Genomic DNA, 19,444 nt, shown 5'->3' with positions numbered 1-19,444 from the left:
CATTCTAATGCACTACGTTCCCAGCAGACACACAACGTTGAATCAACGTTGAAACAACGTTGGATTTTAGTCGTGACGTCGATAAACCTTATTTCAACCAATATACAACTACATGGATGTCTGCATTCTGCTTGGTTGATACTCGACGTTGTATCAACGTTGATAGTTGGTTTAGGTCGAAATTATTTTTTCAACTGATACCCCGGTAGATTAATAAATTCATAGTTTCAAACACTGTAATTGTGTATATAGCGATTTTAAGCAGTCTGTCAACATTGAATATACATTAGCTGTTAATTACCATTTAAATGTTGTGTAAATGCATCTGATCAAATTTGACAATTTATGCTATGCTATGCTTATGGTTTGGTATGGTATGAGTGTTATGTTATGTTATGTTAATGTTATGTTGTGTTGATTGCTCATTGATTTTCATCCCTTTTTTGGCTGGAGTGTCGTGAACTGCGATTAATTATACCTAGGGTGTGGATGCTGGATCTGATATCTGATATTGTTAGAGAGAGAGAGAGAGAGAGAGAGAGAGAGAGAGAGAGAGAGAGAGAGGGAGGAGGGAGGGAGGGAGGGAGGGGGAGGGAGGGATGAGTGGGTTCTAGGAGCTCGACGCGTATCTAGATTCTCGACGATAGCTCTTCGCTCTCGCTCTCTCTTCTCTCGCTAGCTCTCGCTCGCTCCTACTCTCGATCTCTCGCTCTCGCTCGCTCTCTCTCTCGCTCTCCTCTCTCTCTCCTACTCTCACTCTCCTCTCTCTCTACTCCTCGCTCTCTCTGGAGAGAGAGTTTGTTTGTTTGTTTGTGCTTATCAGCTTTTTATGTTGTGAATGTTGATAAGTGTGGGTCTTTTTGGTGAGAGTGGACAAATTTGTAGCTTAATAACGTGTCTGGAAAGAGTTTAGTTAGTTAGAATTTAGACTTTAAATTAGTTACATCGAGGGGGGTGGGGGCAGGTGGGGGGGGGGGAGCACTTTGTCCTGGGCGCCAACATAAGGGGGGGGGGGGTCGCCCGAAGAAGACTCATTGTATTCGTGTTGAGGAAGCTGCATACTGCTTTTGTTGTTTGTTATTTAATTCGGCGACTTCCAATTCTCGATCTTCCTTTGCATTGGCTGATGGAGTTAAAAAGTGGAGAAAAAAAAAACTTAAAAACTTGGGCACATTAAGACAGCACAAGTCCGCTTTCAGTCCTTTACTACTTGGAAAGAGGCAGAGCGAATGCTCATTAATGGAAAAGGCATTGATGCAAAAATTGAAGATAATATCCAAACAGAAAAACAACGGGGGCGCGATATTTTAAAACGTGTGCTTAGTTGTATTCAGGTTCTTGCCTCTCAAAATTTGGCATTACGAGGCCATAATGAAAGTTTGGCAGATGAAGTCAACAACAAGATTCATTCGCCTCAAAGACTTGAACTCAAAGTTTATATTTAACTGGATGTTCACAATCTTGTAAAAGGCGAGGATTTGAAAACTCTTCGCTAAAATTGCTTCGATTCAGCCAATTTTTATGACACTGATATTCAATGCGAAGAACTGTTTAACGAGATTAAGGACTGTAAAATGTTACTAACTACGAGAGGTGATTCCTTACCATCAACACCTTTGGAACTTATTTCTTTCATTGTGTCGTATGGTGATAATGTATTTCCCAATTTGTGTATTGCTCTGACAATACTTTTAACAATTGCGGTGCCAATAGCCAGCTGCAAGTGTTCCTTCAGCAAGCTGAAGCTCATTCTCTCATACCTAAGGGTATCGATGGGACAAGATCGTCTCTGTGATCTCGCACTTCTCAGTATAGAGAAGGAAATGGTTGAAAACATAGATATTGATGCTATCATTTACAAGTTTGCGGGCATGGAAGCTAGAAAAAATAATTTAGTTTGAAGAATTCTTGGAATGGGCGCATTGGTTCGCTGTTGATAAAGAATAACCGGCAATATCATTTTGTTGTCGTTGTAGAAGTAAACATTATATTGTCTCCAATAAGTCTTCCTTGTCTGTCTTTTTAGCTCACCTGAGCACAACGTGCTCATGGTGAGCTTTTGTGATCGCTTTTTGTCTGTCGTGCTACGTTCGTCGTCATCATTTGACCTTGTTTGGTGATAGTGGTATTATGTCATGATGCGTATCGACTTATGTGCTCTTTTTTCAATGAGACCGAATACTGCACTCCAATGATTCACCGGGAGAAGGGGCGCACAATTTATACATTGTCCCCGGGCGCCGAATAATGTCGCTACGCCTCTGGTCGCCCGACTGAAACTGAAGCTTAACAAGAAATATTTAAAAAAAAAAAGATATACGGCGTTGATAGTTCAATGAATGAGATGAAGGATAGCGAATGTCTTTTTCTGTGCAGGTCTTAGCTGCATCACACGCAGTACGGGATGTTACGCGGAGTTTTCGCGGCTTATTTACATTATTACATATTGCTGGTCATAAACCTAGAGCTACAAAACATAAAACCAAAAAAGAATGGAAGTGAAATTAAAACATAGGAGTCAACCGGCCACACGCGAAATATCCGTATTTATAGGCGCGTTCTTCGAACAAACTTGTTTTAGTGGTTTGTCGGGCATTGCTATTTGATTCGATTATTAACAGTATCGAGAATCATCGCGCTCATGCTTAATAAATTAGTCAATATGGTGGAATAATTATTGTTAAATTAATCAAAAATAATATTTATCATTGTATTGTTGAAAACACATTAATAATCTATTATTGACATACCATAATTATATTGCTGAATATATTCATTTAACATTTTTCTGGTCTAAAGAAAATTCCAGGTCACCTAGTTCACGGATAGCCATCATATATAAACTCTGACATTCACACATTGGCCGCGAATTGACCCGATACCTCGCGGGTTGAAATGCAATGCTTTAAATTGAGGCCTCGCTTCCACTGCTCTTTATACTTTTACATGTGTAACATGTTGACAGGAATATGGAAGTAAGTACTAAATATGAGAACATAGCCTTTAAGCATAAACGCTTTTGCCCTGGCAATCATCTGAAAATAAAAGGTGCACGCACAAACTGTATTGATGTCGAGAATTGAGTGTAAAACTGTTCCATTTATTAAGCCTTTTCATTAGAGATAAAATTGTTTCATGCAGTAAAACAGTGTTACAAAGACGCGGATATGTTTCGAATGTTCTGGTGGTATACTCAAATCAGCCAATGGAATAAATGAAGTGTATTCATTCGTACCTAGCCGCGGGAAATTTTATTTGAATTTTATTGGACACTTACAAAGGTCAGGTAAGGTGAAAAGCTGGCTTAATACAGCTATGCCGAAAAAGTAATAAGACATGGGTTCCCGCCAACACCGCTTCGCTGAAAGACACCTGGAAGCAAGAAGAGTTTAAGGTCACTCTCTCCAACAATATCCAGGCCCTAGCTGAGCTGTTTGATGACGAGACCGTATACCAATCCCGTAAAACGTAGTTCTTTCTTGAATTATTTGAAGTTTTATGAGCACCGGTATATACGTACAGCGACCCGGAGGGTCAGAAGCTGGCAGTTAGTTTTAACCTATTTATTTTAGCTCGATTGCATCGAAAGCCGTAGGCTTATATAAACGCTCTCGAGTCCGTTTCCTGGGACTAGAACCAGTACTTGGTGTCTTTGGGGGAGATCAAAGGAACGCTCCCAGTGGTATTCGAACCCAGGACCTCCCGATCGCTAGGCGGACACCATATCCACTACGCCACGGCGATCTCCGACGAGAAGTTGGCAGTTGGCAATTTTAGCTCCCTTAAAATGTGAGTGTATCATTATGGGCGATTAAAAAACGACGGTTGTGAAATTAAAGTCTATTCTAACCACTTGCATTTAGTCTTATTCTTCTTCTTCTTCGTTTATTGTACTATATCCCTCTCTGGGGAATTGTCGTACAAGAAAATGGTTAAAAATCGCTGTGTGGCGCAGTTAGAATAAAATAAGTTTTTAAAACTATTTACACATTGATTGTGGCCTAATTCGGTGCCATCCCTTCCTTGAACGCTTCAAGACTGGGAGCCTTCACAAGGTGGTTGGGCAGTTGGTTCCACAGTCTTGTTGCTGACGGGAAGAAGGAGTGTCGGAGGTAGTCGGTTCTGCAGAATGGTATGATGTATTGAATACTGCTGCCTCTAGTGCATGACATAGCAGGGCGGAGGTAGGGGTAAGACGGAATATCAATAAGGTTATTAATTATCCGGTACATCATGGTAACCTTAGATGTTTGGCGTCTCGCTTGAAGGGGCTGCCATCCGATGTCTGCTATCATTTGTGAGCTGCTGCTTGTGGTTCGGTAATCCCCTTTGACAAAGCGAGCAGCGCGTCTCTGGACTGCTTCAAGTTGGTCGATACACGTTTGAGTGTGAGGATCCCATGCAGTAGCAGCATACTCCATTATTGGACGCACTAAGGTGGTGTACGTCCGTGCTTTGACGCTAGGTGGGCAGCTAGACAGGTTGCGCCTCAGGAAGCCTAGACTGTTGTTTGCCTTTCGGGTGACTGAAGCTACCTGTGGTTTCCAGGACAAGTTATCCGAGATAGTCACACCAAGGTATTTGCCTTCCTTTACAGGTACAAGCTTCTGTCCATGAATAAGGTACTCTGACTTTATGGGATGCCGCTTTTTGGAGATGTGTATGACTTCACACTTTGAAGGATTGAACGACATCTGCCAGTCCTTTTCCCATCTCTGTAGGGAATCCAGATCAGATTGGAGTGTTGCTGCATCTTGTGCTGTCTTGATCCTTCTGTATAGGGGAGTGTCATCAGCAAAGAGCCCTGTCTTTGATGTTACTGTACCAGATAGGAAGCTTTCTATCCAGGTAAGGACTGAGCCTCTGATGCCGTAGTGGCTCAGTTTCATGAGAAGTCGTTGATGCGGAACAACATCGAAGGCTTTTGAGAAGTCGAGTAGGATCGCATCGATCTGGATCTGTTCGCCAGCGTCAAGGGATGCAGCAAGGTCCTGTAAGGTGAGGATAAGTTGCGACTCGCAACTGCGTCTTCGCCTGAAGCCGTGTTGTTGGTCGGCCAGGATGTTGTGTTTGTGTTGTGTATTGTTAAGTATTATTTAATGCCAGTCTCTTTACAAAATCAGCATTTGTTTCATTTGTATTTGCTTGCTAGTTTTGTAACGTTGAAACGCTGAGAAATATATTTAAGGGAAACTATTACGTAAATAACAAAGATTATGTTACTTAGTATACAAGAGTATTCCCCCTTTAGTTAAAATTCTTTACATTCCATCGCAGCCATTTTGTTTTCAAGCAGACAAGAAAATCGCCTTATGCAGAAACTCGGACGAAAACAATCCCTTTCGACAAAGAATATTATTTATTAGCGAGAAAGACCCAAAAGAATACAGAGGTACGAGTTAATTTATGCATATGCCTACGGTTGCATATAATGGATAATCGGTTAAGATTGTCATTTCTTTCATTTGAATTTTATTGTGATGTCTGATGACATAAGTCATAAGCGCCGACGCTTGAGTCTCAGTGTTTTCATGTTCTTTGCCACCTGTTGTTGGCGTTGAGTGATCAGTGTATGCTCTTATCATGATACGTAGATCAATACTGCGATATGTAATAATTTTTACTGTTATATGCTTCCTGTCTCTTTATTGATAGTCCGAAAATGACAAAACAATACAATATTCAATAATGTCATATGATTTCGCGATCAATTAAGTATTAAATATTCTAGATCTTGTGGGTTTTGATGAAACGAATGACATACCCGATTTTCATTTTTCTATACAAAAAAACCAAATGAGAGTAGTTATCTATCTTAAATTATTTGGGAGCAAAATATCAAATACATCAAATTCCCAAAAAAAGAAAACTGCATGACGCAAAATTGTCCAATTTTTTTTGGCCCAGTTTTCCCGATCGAGCTGGTTTCTTTACCTTTTACAATTTGGCAAAAAATTGAATATGAGCCACATGAACTTTTCGTGCATAAATAAACACAAAAAGATAAAAAAATATGTCCCTAATGCTCTTATTAAAACATCTGACCTGATATGGTGTACTCGAGAATATTGAAATTAATGCAAGTTTGAAACATGTCAACATTTCGTAAAAATGTGTAAGTTTTTTGCAATGAATAACGCTGAGTATTCCAAATTCGAAAATATGAATATCCAGAATACACTGCAATAAAGATTTCGTGTCTAATCAACCAATGGTGATATATCTTCGACTATCTTCGAAACCTCCCTGAGATAGATTGAATCCCTAATTCAAAACTTCTGCTTTCAGTCGTTTGATAACTCTGATGTCTATGGTAACAAGTATTGTGTTTGTTATGATGTAGTAGGGCTCGATTGGTCATTGGTGGCTCGGGTACTACTTACATGTACCCCGGGTACTCTTAAGTATACTTACATGTACCCCGGGTATGGGAAATATACTTTAACGTACCCGGTCGATATTAGACTGTACCCGACTTGTATTCCCGCCAAAAATCTGATGTTGAAAAAGGCCCTACCGATTACCGTAAAACGATATTGTTTATCTTAAACAAACTTCTACTTTGAAAAAATCTGCATCAACATGCTTTTTGAGTATGAGTTTCAATAATATAGAGGCCATTTAAGGAATAATTTGACATAAATGTGAAATAAGTAATTTTAAAAACTGGCCGCCAATGACTGATTTAGCTTTAAAATTCCCGGGTATGTTTTAGTATATTTACCGTACCAAGGGTACATGTAAGTATACTAAAGAGTACCCGGGGAACATGTTAGTATTACCCCAGCCGACAATGAACAATCAAGCTGTAGTAGGTGGATTGAACTCAATTTTAAAGACATATGCAAGATATATTTATGCCCCCCTTCAAAGAAGAGGGGGTATATTGCTTTGCTCATGTCAGTAGGTCGGTCCGTCCGTCCACCAGGTGGTTTTCGGATGATAACTCAAGAACGCTTGGGGCTAGGATCATGAAACTTCATGGGTAGATTGATCATGACTCGCAGATAAACCCTATTAATTTTGAGGTCACTAGGTCAAAGGTCAAGGTCACGGTGACCCGAAATAGTAAAATGGTTTCGGGATGATAACTCAAGAACGCATACGCCTAGGATCATGAAACTTCATGGGTAGATTGCTCATGACTCGCAGATGACCCCTATTGATTTTGAGGTCACTAGGTCAAAGGTCAAGGTCACGGTGACCCATGTAGTAAAATGATTTTCGGATGATAATTCAAGAATGCATATGCCTAGGATCATGAAACTTTATAGGTAGATTGATCATGACTTGCAGATGACCCCTATTGATTTTCAGGTCACTAGGTCAAGGTCACGGTGACCCGAAATAGTAAAATGATTTTCGGATGATAACTCAAGAACGCATATGCCTAGGATCATAAAACTTCATAGGTAGATTGATCATGATCGACTCGCAGATGACCCCTATTGATTTTGAGGTCACAAGGTCAAGGTCACGGTGACCCGAAATAGTAAAATGATTTTCGGATGATAACTCAAGAACGCTTTTGCCTAGGATCATGACACTTCATAGGTACATAGATCGTGACTTGCAGATGACCCCTATTGATTTCCCGGTCACTAGGTCAAAGGTCAAGGTCACAGTGACAAAAGTCGCATTCACACAATGGCTGCCAGTACAACGGACAGCCCATATGGGGGGCATGCATGTTTTACAAACAGCCCTTGTTTTTAAATTTTTTGCCCTAACAAGGAATTCAAAGCTTTGGAGAAATCCAGCTTCCTCCCACAGTGGAAGTCCACACCAAAATTGAAAATCTTTCAGTAACAACAAAATAGCTGGAAATTTAAGCTAAACTTCAAAATTCGCCCCACCTTGTGTGAGTCTAGTAAGTGAATTAGGTAGGAGTGGTTGGATACACTCTAGGTCCACACATAATGTAGCCTCAGGTTGGGATGGACCTCATGAACTTTGAACTACACACACATTAGTCAGTCTCATTGTTACATTGTTAAAAAACATTGATTTGTTTGACATTTGACATGTTTTGACAGATGAACTTCCTTGTTTTACTTAACTAGAGAGATATGGACATGAAATAAAGCTGTCCTCAAGTGTGTATTTAATGTTTACCCATAAATGTTATTGAATTAAAACTTATTGCAGAATAAATGGCACTTTTTTGTGGTCCAAATAATGTCCACACACCATGTTCAATTAATTAAATTGTAGATAAGATATTAGAAGGTGAGATATTTTGAAGGTGTTTTGTGGGTAAGATATTTCGAAGGTGTTTAATGGGTCAGATATTTTGAAGGTGTGTTATGGGTCAGATATTTTGAAGGTGTGTTTTGGGTCAAATATTTTGAAGGTGTGTTATGGGTCAGATATTTTGAAGGTGTGTTTTGGGTCTGATATTTTGAAGGTGTGTTATGGGTCAGATATTTTGAAGGTGTGTTTTGGGTCTGATATTTTGAAGGTGTGTTATGGGTCAAATATTTTGAAGGTGTGTTATGGGTCAGATATTTTAAAGGTGTGTTTTGGGTCTGATATTTTGAAGGTGTGTTATGGGTCAAATATTTTGAAGGTGTGTTATGGGTCAGATATTTTGAAGGTGTGTTATGGGTCAGATATTTTGAAGGTGTGTTATGGGTCAGATATTTTCCTGCAAACTGTTCTTATGAGACACCCATGTAGGCACCCATCCTTATATGGTGGGTTGCTTCAGATGAGAAATTATAGACTGATTAAACCAATACCCATCAAACAGTCAACATAATAAAGTTAGTACTACATGGCTGTATCTCTTTACCAGTGCTTTCCACAGGATTTTTTCAGACGCCCCAGGGCCGTTAGGGGTGCGTTTAGGAGGGCAGCCGGGACCCCCCTGTACTTGAATGTTTTTTAAACATTTATTTTTTACTTATTTTGGTGCGTTTTGACTCGTCAAGAAAGAAAAATAGCTATTAAATAATTCATAACATCATGTTTTAAAATTGTTTTTAACCTTTCAGGCATAGTAACGCATAATCCCAACTCAATCGATTCCTCAATACATCCATATCAACCAGACTCAATTACTGCACACTTACTTTTTTCCCGTTGCTATTCATTTTCCGATAATCCCGTATATTTAATTTTAAAAAGCAAATTCTGGTAAATATTAAGGAATATAAGTGCTCAATAAGTTCATAAACACATTCGCGTTTTTTTAAGTATCAAGTTAATTTAAGCATTTGTAACTATTTAAAGATTTGACAAAATAACGTCCAACTGAACACGCGAAATCGCCTGACATGCTGTTCTTGATTTTATACAACAATTAATACACCAACACTAAACGTTGTACATGGTGATGTCAGCATAATTTTGGGGCGCTTTTTACTGAGAAAAAGAGACACACTATATATGAAGTGCTGTTTAATTTAATCTAGCATTTATTGAAGTGGTGTTAACATTAAAATTCGGTAGCGTGTTTTGGATTACAAATTTAATTATGCTCATTTAATAATTCAACAAAACATTAATAGCCGTGATTAGTGATTTCAACAATTATTTGTTAAAAATGCTTTACGAGTCGAATAAATGTTTTACACCATATTATGCATGAAGTTCACAATTTCCACGAGGATTACACCTGGTTGCTACAATCAGTCTTCTAAGTAACTTGAGATTTCATCGTTGAGATTTACACTGTAGGGACCGATGGGTCTGGTAGAAACAAAGCCAACAAACTGTCACAAAATCAAACACTTATGGCAATTATGTCACTCGATGTCTGCATGATTTTTCTGCAGGTATTGACTGCCTACGAGTGCTGCCGCTCATGCAAAGCGTGCGCTTTCCTTAGCCAATACAGATTTTCAAATACATTGACGCTGTAGTTGGGAAACTCAAAATAGTCTGCGTAGTCTATAAGCGCTTTTATCGTAAGAAGGGCTAGGTGCAGGAAAATATACTAATCTGTAAATTTCAAGTGCCCCGCTGACTCTTGATTTCAAAATTCAAGTGCCCCTGAGAGGGACCATTAAATGGCCTGTGGAAAGCACTGCTCTGTACAGTATTGTATTGTTTTTTTTTTACATCAAAAATGGTGTTTTAAATACATATACGGGTAAGGGTAAAAAAATTATCAAAGTGGGCATGTTATTAACATTTACAAGAAGTGTTCTATTTGAAATTGTCATGTAAAATTCACTTTATACATTTATAATAACATTCAAATTCAGAATATTGATATTTATTTTAATTATTTATACCATATGGGGTAAGCGAAACAGCCATTGAACAATATTTTTTAGCTTACCTGAGCACAAAGTTCTCACGGTGAGCTTTCGTGGTCGCCATTCTATTTGAAATTGTTATGTAAAATTCACTTTATACATTTATAATAACATTCAAATTTAGATTACATGTATTGATATTAATTTTAATATTTATACAATATGGAGTAAGCTATACTACCATTTTATAAAAAGTATTATGAATATATATATATTCATACAACATTTTGTCGGATGGCTCGAATTTGCGAGGCGCGAATTATCGGATGGCTCTTACTGTTTTCACAGTCCTAGGCAGAATTTTCACACGTTTTTGTTTGCATGGCTCAAAATCGCTTCAGGTCGCATAAATTGTTCATCGATTTGGACCGCTTGATTAAAGGCACGCAATAACTGATTGCAAACAAGTCATCGACTCAAATATTAATTGATTTGAGTAAAAGATGCCATTTCGTATAAACGTAATCAGAAATCACCTCGAGGAGTGCGAAAACTCACAGCATGTTCAATCTCAACTGGATGTTATAGAAAGCTTCATTTCCCGACGACAGCTAATAAGGAACGCAACACAGACTGACATAATGTCTTTCTTAATAAAATATAAATAAATAAATGTTGTACCGTCTCTTTTGTAAATGGTGTGTATATAGTGCAGATGCATATTTTGTTCCTTAGTGCTATCTGTTACCAGAAAATATTCTATGTTAAAACGTGCTGATATAATTTACTATATGTTTGATTGTATTTGTAACTGTTTTAAAGTATTGGTAAATAAAAGTATTAAGTATATATTTTGTTCTTATTAATGCAAAATCAGAAAGTAGAACAAAGTAGTACGGGGTTTAAGCAATAAGTGTACTCTTCAAATGGAGGTGAAAATGAACTGCAGACTTGTTCTTAAAATTATAAATCGGATGGCTCGAATTCCGGATGGCTCGAGATATTGCCGGTCTCGATGAGTGCGAGCCATCGGGTTTCGACTGTATGTTAAAGTTTGCATACCACCTCAAATATTGTCAATTTCCCTTGAAATGTTGCTTTCATATTTTGTAAACTTCTTTACCAACATGACCCCAATCTATAAATAAGAGCAGACAACTGTATCAAGCATTTTGTAAGAATTATGGCCCTTTTTATGTCCCCCATCACTTTAGTGGGGGACATATTGTTTTTGCCCTGTCTGTTGGTTTGTTTGTTTGCCCCAACTTTAACATTTGCCATAACTTTTGCAATATTGAAGATATAGCAACCTGATATTTGGCATGCATGTGTATCTCATGGAGCTGCACATTTTGAGTGGTGAAAGGTCAAGGTCATCCTTCAAGGTCAAAGGTCAAATATATGGGTCAAAAATGCTCATTTAATGTCACTTTTGCAATATTGAAGCTAGAAACTTGATATTTGACATGCATGTGTATCTCATGGAGCTGCACATTTTGAGTGGTGAAATGCCAAGGTCATCCTTCAAGGTCAAAGGTCATATATCAGGGCTTTTTTTTAAGCGGACGCCCGCTTGCCCGTGCCGGGTTATACATGTATTCGTCGCGGGCAAGTGATTTTCCAAAGTAGATAGTCCGCTGGGCAAGTCCGTTTGGTATTAGCATACTTGCGGTATTTTTTCGACTTTTCCCCTTGTATCTATTTATTTTCATTGGGTCAATATATTTTTTATCAAGTACAAGTAAAACGAGATGTGATTGGTCGCTTGCATTGTATAAGCCAATCTAAACGCTCAAAACAAGTTCTACTGGGCAGACGTTTCAACATGGCGGACAGTAGCGTCCAGCCGATCTTTTCTATTTTTAATAAAAGTAACTCGAAACACTCAAAGGAACAAACCAAAACAACCGAAAAAGAAAGGAAGAGAAAATATGAAAATGAATCACGAAAGCGTAAACTGTGAATAACTTGTATGTTACATATTCACAGTTTAAAATAGTGAGAAACTCTTCATCAAAGACATCATGATGATTTTCCAGTGTGCAAAATTCAGATTTAAAAGTAATAGCCCAAATTCGTATACACATATATAAAAAGTAAAATTTCTTACTAGCCCAACTATATAAATTTTTAAATTCCCACTAGCCCGAATAGATTTTCACTAGCCAAAACCCTTCGGGCTAGTGCGAATTTCGCACACTGATTTTCAATATCTGAACAATCATTTTCACAGTACTATTTTAAGCCCTCCCCCCTTTTAATCTATGCCATAACTTGTATACAGTGCTCCAGCTAGGCCTAAATCGAAGGGCGCCGTGCCCTGCCCTCCCAAACCTCCGCCCTGCCCCCCGAACTTCCGCCCTGCCCCCCCCCCAAAAAAAAAAAAATTTTTTTTTTTTTTTTTTTTTTTACATATGATAATTCATAAATCTCTTATTACATTGAAATTAGTTTAATCCTCATTGTAGACATTATATTTGAATGGTTTAATAATAATGGGAATAATACAATTATTTATAACATATAAATTAACATGCAATAGAAGCATTCCAGAAACACCAGTGCACTCGAACGTGCCCTTTTCACAAAATACTGCGCGTCGAAAGTGCCCTTTTGACAAAATACTGCGCGTCCAAAGTGCCCTTTTGACAAAAAAGCCCCCCTGCCCTTTTCAAATCCTAGCTGGAGCACTGTTGTATAGATATAGTGACAAGTATATCGTTTTAAAATTTTAATAGTAATAAACTTTTCATATGTATTGTATTCAATAGTGATTATTCAATGAAATAAAACTGTCCAGATTTTGTTTTTTGACAACTTATATTATAAAAACGATTATTATTTTATTGTTGATACATTGAATATAGCTGAAATAAAATCTAGAATAATAATGCATGTGGATCAATGCTTTAAAGATCAAATGACAATAAAAAATTGACTTCAAAATAGGGCAACCAGTTTTTAATGAGGGCAAGTAGATGTTAAAAGTAACTTGCCCCCCGGGCAAGTGAGTGTCAATTTCTTATGTTAACCCCTGATATATATGGGGACATAGTGTTTCACAAACACATCGCTTGTTTGTCTTAGTAACTGAATATTTTGTTATCCCCACGCTTTTTGAAAAAAAGGTGGGGATATTGTGGTGATCTCCGCCGTCCGTCCGTCCGTCTGTCTGTCCGTCCGTCTGTCCGTCCGTCTGTCCGTCCGTCCTGGCCACTATCTCCTCCTACACTAAAAGCACTAGAACCTTGAAATTTACACACATGGTAGCTATGAGCATATGTGCGACCCTGCACTATTTGGAATTTTGATCTGACCCCTGGGTCAAAAGTTATAGGGGTCGGGGTGGGGCCGCGTCAGAAATTATCACTCATTTTTTTAGGTTATTTTACATTTACTTCTTTATTTCTACACCGATTCACTTCAAATTGATACTGGACCTCACCTATGACAATACGGTCAATCTCAACCATGCATGGCCCCATTCCCAACCCTGGGGCGCCCCGCCCACATAGGCCACACCCACCAAAAATTTCCATTTACTATAATTTTTTCATTTCTACACGGATTCACTTCAAATTGATACTGAACTTTTGTTATGACATTAGGGTCAATCTCAACTATGCATGGCCCCAATCCCAACCCTGGGGCGCCCGCCCACATAGGCCACACCCACCAAAAAATTCCATTTACTATAATTTTTTCATTTCTACACGGATTCACTTCAAATTGATACTGAACTTCTCTTATGACATTAGGGTCAATCTCAACTATGCATGGCCCCATAACCAGCCCTGGGGCCCCGCCCACATAGACCACACCCACCCAAAATTGCCTTTACTATAATTTCTTCATTTCTACACCGATTCACTTCAAATTGATATTGAACTTCTCTTATGACAATACAGTCAATCTCAACTATGCATGGCCCCATTACCAACCCTGGGGCGCCCCGCCCACATAGACCACACCCACACAAAATTGCCTTTTACTATAATTTCTTCATTTCTACACCGATTCACTTCAAATTGATACTGAACCTCTCTTATGACAATACGGTCAATCTCAACTATGCATGGCACAATTACCAACCCTGGGGCGCCCTGCCCACATATGTCACACCCACCCAAAATTGCCTTTTACTATAACTTCTTCATTTCTACACCAATTCACTTCTAATTGATGATGAACTTCTCTTATGACAATACGGTCAATCTCAGCTATGCATGGCCCCATTACCAACCCTGGGGCACACCTAGGTCAAACATTCGGCGTGGGGATACGCGTCGGCCTCTGCCGCGCCATTTCTAGTTAGATTTTGTGTTTAGATCCACTTGACTTCTAAAGTATCAAAGCTATTGCTTTCAAACTTCAAATATTTTCTTACTATCATGAGGGTAATGTACCTGGCAAGTTCAATTTGACCTTGACCTTTGACTGACCTTGACTCTCAAGGTCAATTCTTTGAAACATGGTTAAAAAAAACAACAACCAGCGCTTCCGTTAGCTTTTAAAAGTTGGAAGTCCTGACTTCCAAGCGTAAAATTTTGGACGTCCCAGACATAAATTTTGAAGTCCTGATTTCATTTTAGACTTTAAATAAACGTTCATGTTCCAACTCTATCTATTACCCGATAATCCAGTATAATAACGATTTCTATTTTCAAAACCAAAATACGGACAATATTGACGTCCGCCATTTTACGCAAGTTAAATTGTGGGATGGGGGAATTCCCATTGAACATGCCTTAATCACGTGACGCGATTTGAGAAAATAGAGCACTGTTCATATTTAGTAATTATGACAAATCAACGACTGACTTTAAAATGTTACATGTAAATTATGATCGACGACAAATACTGTATCCGAAAACGACTGTCCGAAACAATGTACGTGTTTTGCACATGAACTAATCTGTGCACATCGTTTGACTGCAGAAAATGAAAACCAATTACTAATTAAATACGTAAGCAATATATAATTTGGTAAACATATTGCTTTACAATATGCTATTGCACTACTTTACTTTGCTTATCGACACTTTAAATATTTCAAGATGGCGGACATTTGACTTATAAGATTTTTGGAAAATAGCGAAGATATTTCGTCAGTTGCAGTTCATGTCTGTACCATATGCTAACAATTCGGAAATAAATAAAATAAAATACCAGGGAAAATCAGTATTTACTGAATGCCGACTATTAAATTCGTTCTCAAATTATCGCGCACACGAACGAATTTTCGTGAATTTATTATTTGTCGGTTTATTATTATACTGTCTTCAGATCAGGCGATGGGTTAATTTTGCAGACTGCTTATTTTCAAATGCGTATAAACAAACGTGTTATCCGAAATCATTTCCAGATTTTATTATTCACGGAAAGTTACGAAAATTCTAGCAACAAATAAACATTTCTTGTGTATTTCGTGTACACATGAAAATCATGCGAAAATTAGACTTCATGTATGACATCACGTCATTCTTCCTCGGGGAAAGCGTGGACTAAAAAATTTGATTGCTGAATACACACATTGTAACGCAGAGGTCGCTAATGCTATTGTATACAGCTTCACGTGGGGTCTGCGTGTATTCGGCTGCCTGAGCGCTGATTGGCTGATGCACTTACCAAGAAGACTTTAATTTACAGCTGGAAAAATCAATATTGGCCACTCGCTGTGAAATTCATTGAAAACAGTAGCTATAAGGCGGAGTTAACGGTCTGAATAAACCAATTTACTGTTGACATTTGTATGTGTTGTGTATTAGAAAATAGCGTACATGCGAATTATCGGACGTCCAAGGGACTTCCACCATTTGCATAATGGACGTACGACTGCCATTTTCGGGCGTAATTTACGCCCGGACTTCCACTAACGGAAGCGCTGAACAACATTTATTTACTTTATTTTTGAAGGACCGCCCCAACTTCCCACCCAAGCTATTGCTATCAAACTTGAAATAAAATCTTAGTTTGTTTTATGTCTTTACAAATGTCCAATAGATTGTGGAAAATATACCTGAACTATTACCTTGACCTTATTGAATAATTTGAACAATTTCCCCATGATGGCTTATGTTATACTGTCAAGCACTCGAAGAGTAGAGCGCGCTGTCCTCTGACAGCTCTTGTTAGCTTACCTGAGCACAAAGTTCTCATGGTGAGCTTTCGTGGTCGCCTTTGGTCTGTTGTGCGTCATGCATTGTGCTCTGTCAACATTTGCCTTGTTATAGGGACCTTTTCAAGTTTTGGTAAACTGACAAAATTATAAAAGTTGTTTTAGATTTGCTAATTTTTATTATAGTGTAACTATTGCAGTATATTTACGAGGAAACAGTCATAATGAACAGTCACCATGAAATTGATCTTAAATATAGATATTATGCATCTTAAAAACCTGAAAATTACAAAGCTTTACTAACACAACCGATAGAATACAATAATTTGGAGAGTTTTCTCGTTATAGTTATGCTTTGCACATGTCGGTCGGTCGGTCTGTCGGTCAGTCCGTCCACCAGGTGGTTTCCGGATGATAACTCAAGAACATTTAGGCCTAGGATCATGAAACTTTATAGGTACATTGATCATGACTCGCAGATGACCCCTATTGATTTTGAGGTCACTAGGTCAAAGGTCAAGGGTACTGTGACCCAAAATAGTAAAATGGTTTCCGGATGATAATTCAAGAACGCTTATGCCTAGGATCATAAAACTTAATGGGTAGATTGATCATGACTCGCAGATGACCCCTATTGATTTTCAGGTCACAAGGTCAAAGGTCAAGGTCACAGTGACCCGAAATAGTAAAATGGTTTCTGGATGATAACTCAAGAACGCTTATGCCTAGGATCATGAAACTTGTTAGGTACATTGATCATGACTGGCAGATGACTCCTATGAATTTTCAGGTCACTAGGTCAAAGGTCAAGGTCACAGTGACCCGAAATAGTAAAATGGTTTCCCGATGATAACTCAAGAAAGCTTATGGCTAGGATCATGCAACTTCATAGGTACATTGATCATGACTCGAAGATGACCCCTATTGATTTTCAGGTCACTAGGTCAAAGGTCAAGGTCACAGTGACAAAAAACATATTTACAAAATGGCTGTCACTACAACTGAGAGCCCATATGGGGAGCATGCATGTTTTACAAACAACCCTTGTTTATTTTTTGCAGTGCTCCAGCTAGGATTTGAAAAGGGCAGGGTGGGGCTTTTTTGTCAAAAGGGCACTTTGGACGCGCAGTATTTTGTCAAAAGGGCACTTTCGAGCGCGCGGGCGTTTTTGGAATTCTTCCTCTTGCATGTTAATTTATATGTTATTGATAATTGTTAGAATATATTATTCCCATTATTATTACATTATTTAAATATAATGTCTACAATGAGGAATAAATCAATTACGATTTAATTTTTTTTAAGGGCAGGGGGGCCCTAGGAAGGGCAGGGCGGAGGTTAGGGAGGGCAGGGCGGAGGTTAGGGAGGGCAGGGCGCCCTATAATTTTGGCTTAGCTGGAGCACTGATTTTGTGACACTACTAGGATTGCTTATATAAAGTATCAAATATACCCGGCACTGTATGAGCACTCAGGGCCGAGTGGTTTAAGTGTAAGACTTTTACTCCAAAGGTCAGAGGTTTGAGCCCAATTGAAGATTACTTTTTTTTTCTTTAATTTTATTCTTGTTTTTTATGCCCTCAGAACATAGGTTCTGGGAGCATATTAAAATTGCACCGCCCGTCAGTCAGTCAGGTAGTCTGTCCGGATTAGTTTCCCCTCAAGCAATTGTCATCAGATCTTCACCAAACTTCATGAATATGTGTTAGGCTATAACATCTAGGTCAAGTTCGATAATAGGCCAAATTGACTCAGACACTCCTGTGTAATGGCCCTTGAATTATCGTAAAATTGGGATTTTTCTCGTTTCAGCTCAATAACTCGGGCAAATGTCTTAGGATCTTCACCAAACTTCATGAAAATGTGTTAGGTCATAAGATATAGGTCAAGTTCGATTATCGACTAAATTGACCCAGACACTCCTGAGTTATGGCCCTTGAATTATCGTAAAATTGTTTTTAGCTCATCTATTTTTTGAAAAAAAATTATGAGCTATTGTCATCACCTTGGCGTTGGCGTCGGCGTCCGGTTAAGTTTTCCGTTTAGGTCCACTTTTCTTAGAAAGTATCAATGCTATTGCATTCAAACTTGGTGCACTTACTAACTATCATGAGGGGACGGGGCAGGCAAAGTTAGATAACTCTGGCGTGCATTTTGACAGAATTATGTGCCCTTTTTATACTTAGAAAATTGATAATTATGGTTAAGTTTTGCGTTTAGGTCCTCTTTTCTCAGAAAGTATCAATGCTATGGCATTCAAACATGGTACACTTACTTAATATCATGAGGGGACTGGGCAGGCAAAGTTAGATAACTCTGGCGTGCATTTTGACAGAATTATGTGCCCTTTTTATACTTAGAAAATTGAAAATTTGGTTAGGTTTTGTGTTTAGGTCCACTTTATTCCTACAGTATCAAAGCTATTGCTTTCATACTTGCAACATTTATTAACTATCATAAGGGGACTGTGCAGGCAAAGTAATGTAACTCTGACTGGCATTTTGACAGAATTATGTGCCCTTTTTATACTTAGAAAATTGAAAATTTGGTTAAGTTATGTGTTTTGGTCCACTTTACCCCTAAAGTATCATAGATATTGCTTTCATACTTGGAACACTCGTAAACTATCATAAGGGTACAGTAAAAGGACAAGTTGCATAACTCTGGTTGTCATTTTTACGGGATTATGGCCCTTTTTTGACTTAGTAACTTTGAATATATGGTTAAATTTTGTGTTTCGATCCACTTTACTTCTTAAGTATCAAGGCTATTGCTTTCAAACTTCAAATACTTTCATGCTATCATGAGGTTACTGTACCTGGCAAGTTGAATTTTACCTTGACATTTGAATGACCTTGACTCTCAAGGTCAAATTATTAAATTTTGCTTAAATTTCCATAACTTCTTTATTTATTTTTAGATTTGATTGATACTTTGACAAAACTACTCTTACATGACATACCACACAAGACTCCACCCAAACCATCCCCTGTGTCCTCCCCCCCCCCTTTCCCCCCCTCCCCCCCCCCCTTTTTTTTTCTTTTCTTTTTAAGATCATCTCACAAATGACCACCACACCCTCACACTATACCCCCCCTCCCCACCCCCCCCCTAATTTTTTT

General features: G+C 38.4%; 1 protein-coding gene across 2 annotated transcripts in view; it reads left to right on the top strand.

Moving 5' to 3' along the window:
- LOC127868309 (uncharacterized) overlaps positions 1–19,444 on the top strand; it is a 44,723-nt gene that overhangs the window by 457 nt on the left and 24,822 nt on the right. Inside the window, exon 1 of one of the 2 annotated variants that reach the window (XM_052409949.1) lies at positions 5,524–5,610. The exons of the other annotated variant lie outside the window; for it this stretch is intronic. The gene's annotated coding sequence lies outside the window, so the exon portion shown is untranslated. Of the gene's footprint in view, positions 1–5,523; positions 5,611–19,444 lie in introns of those variants that run through there. 2 annotated transcript variants of the gene reach the window in all.

The sequence above is a fragment of the Dreissena polymorpha genome, chromosome 2 (genome assembly GCF_020536995.1).
Source record: "Dreissena polymorpha isolate Duluth1 chromosome 2, UMN_Dpol_1.0, whole genome shotgun sequence".
NCBI classification, from domain to species: Eukaryota; Metazoa; Mollusca; class Bivalvia; order Myida; family Dreissenidae; genus Dreissena; species Dreissena polymorpha.
The sequence above is the reverse complement of the archived record's forward strand: the minus strand, read 5'-3'. Positions and strand labels throughout refer to the sequence as shown.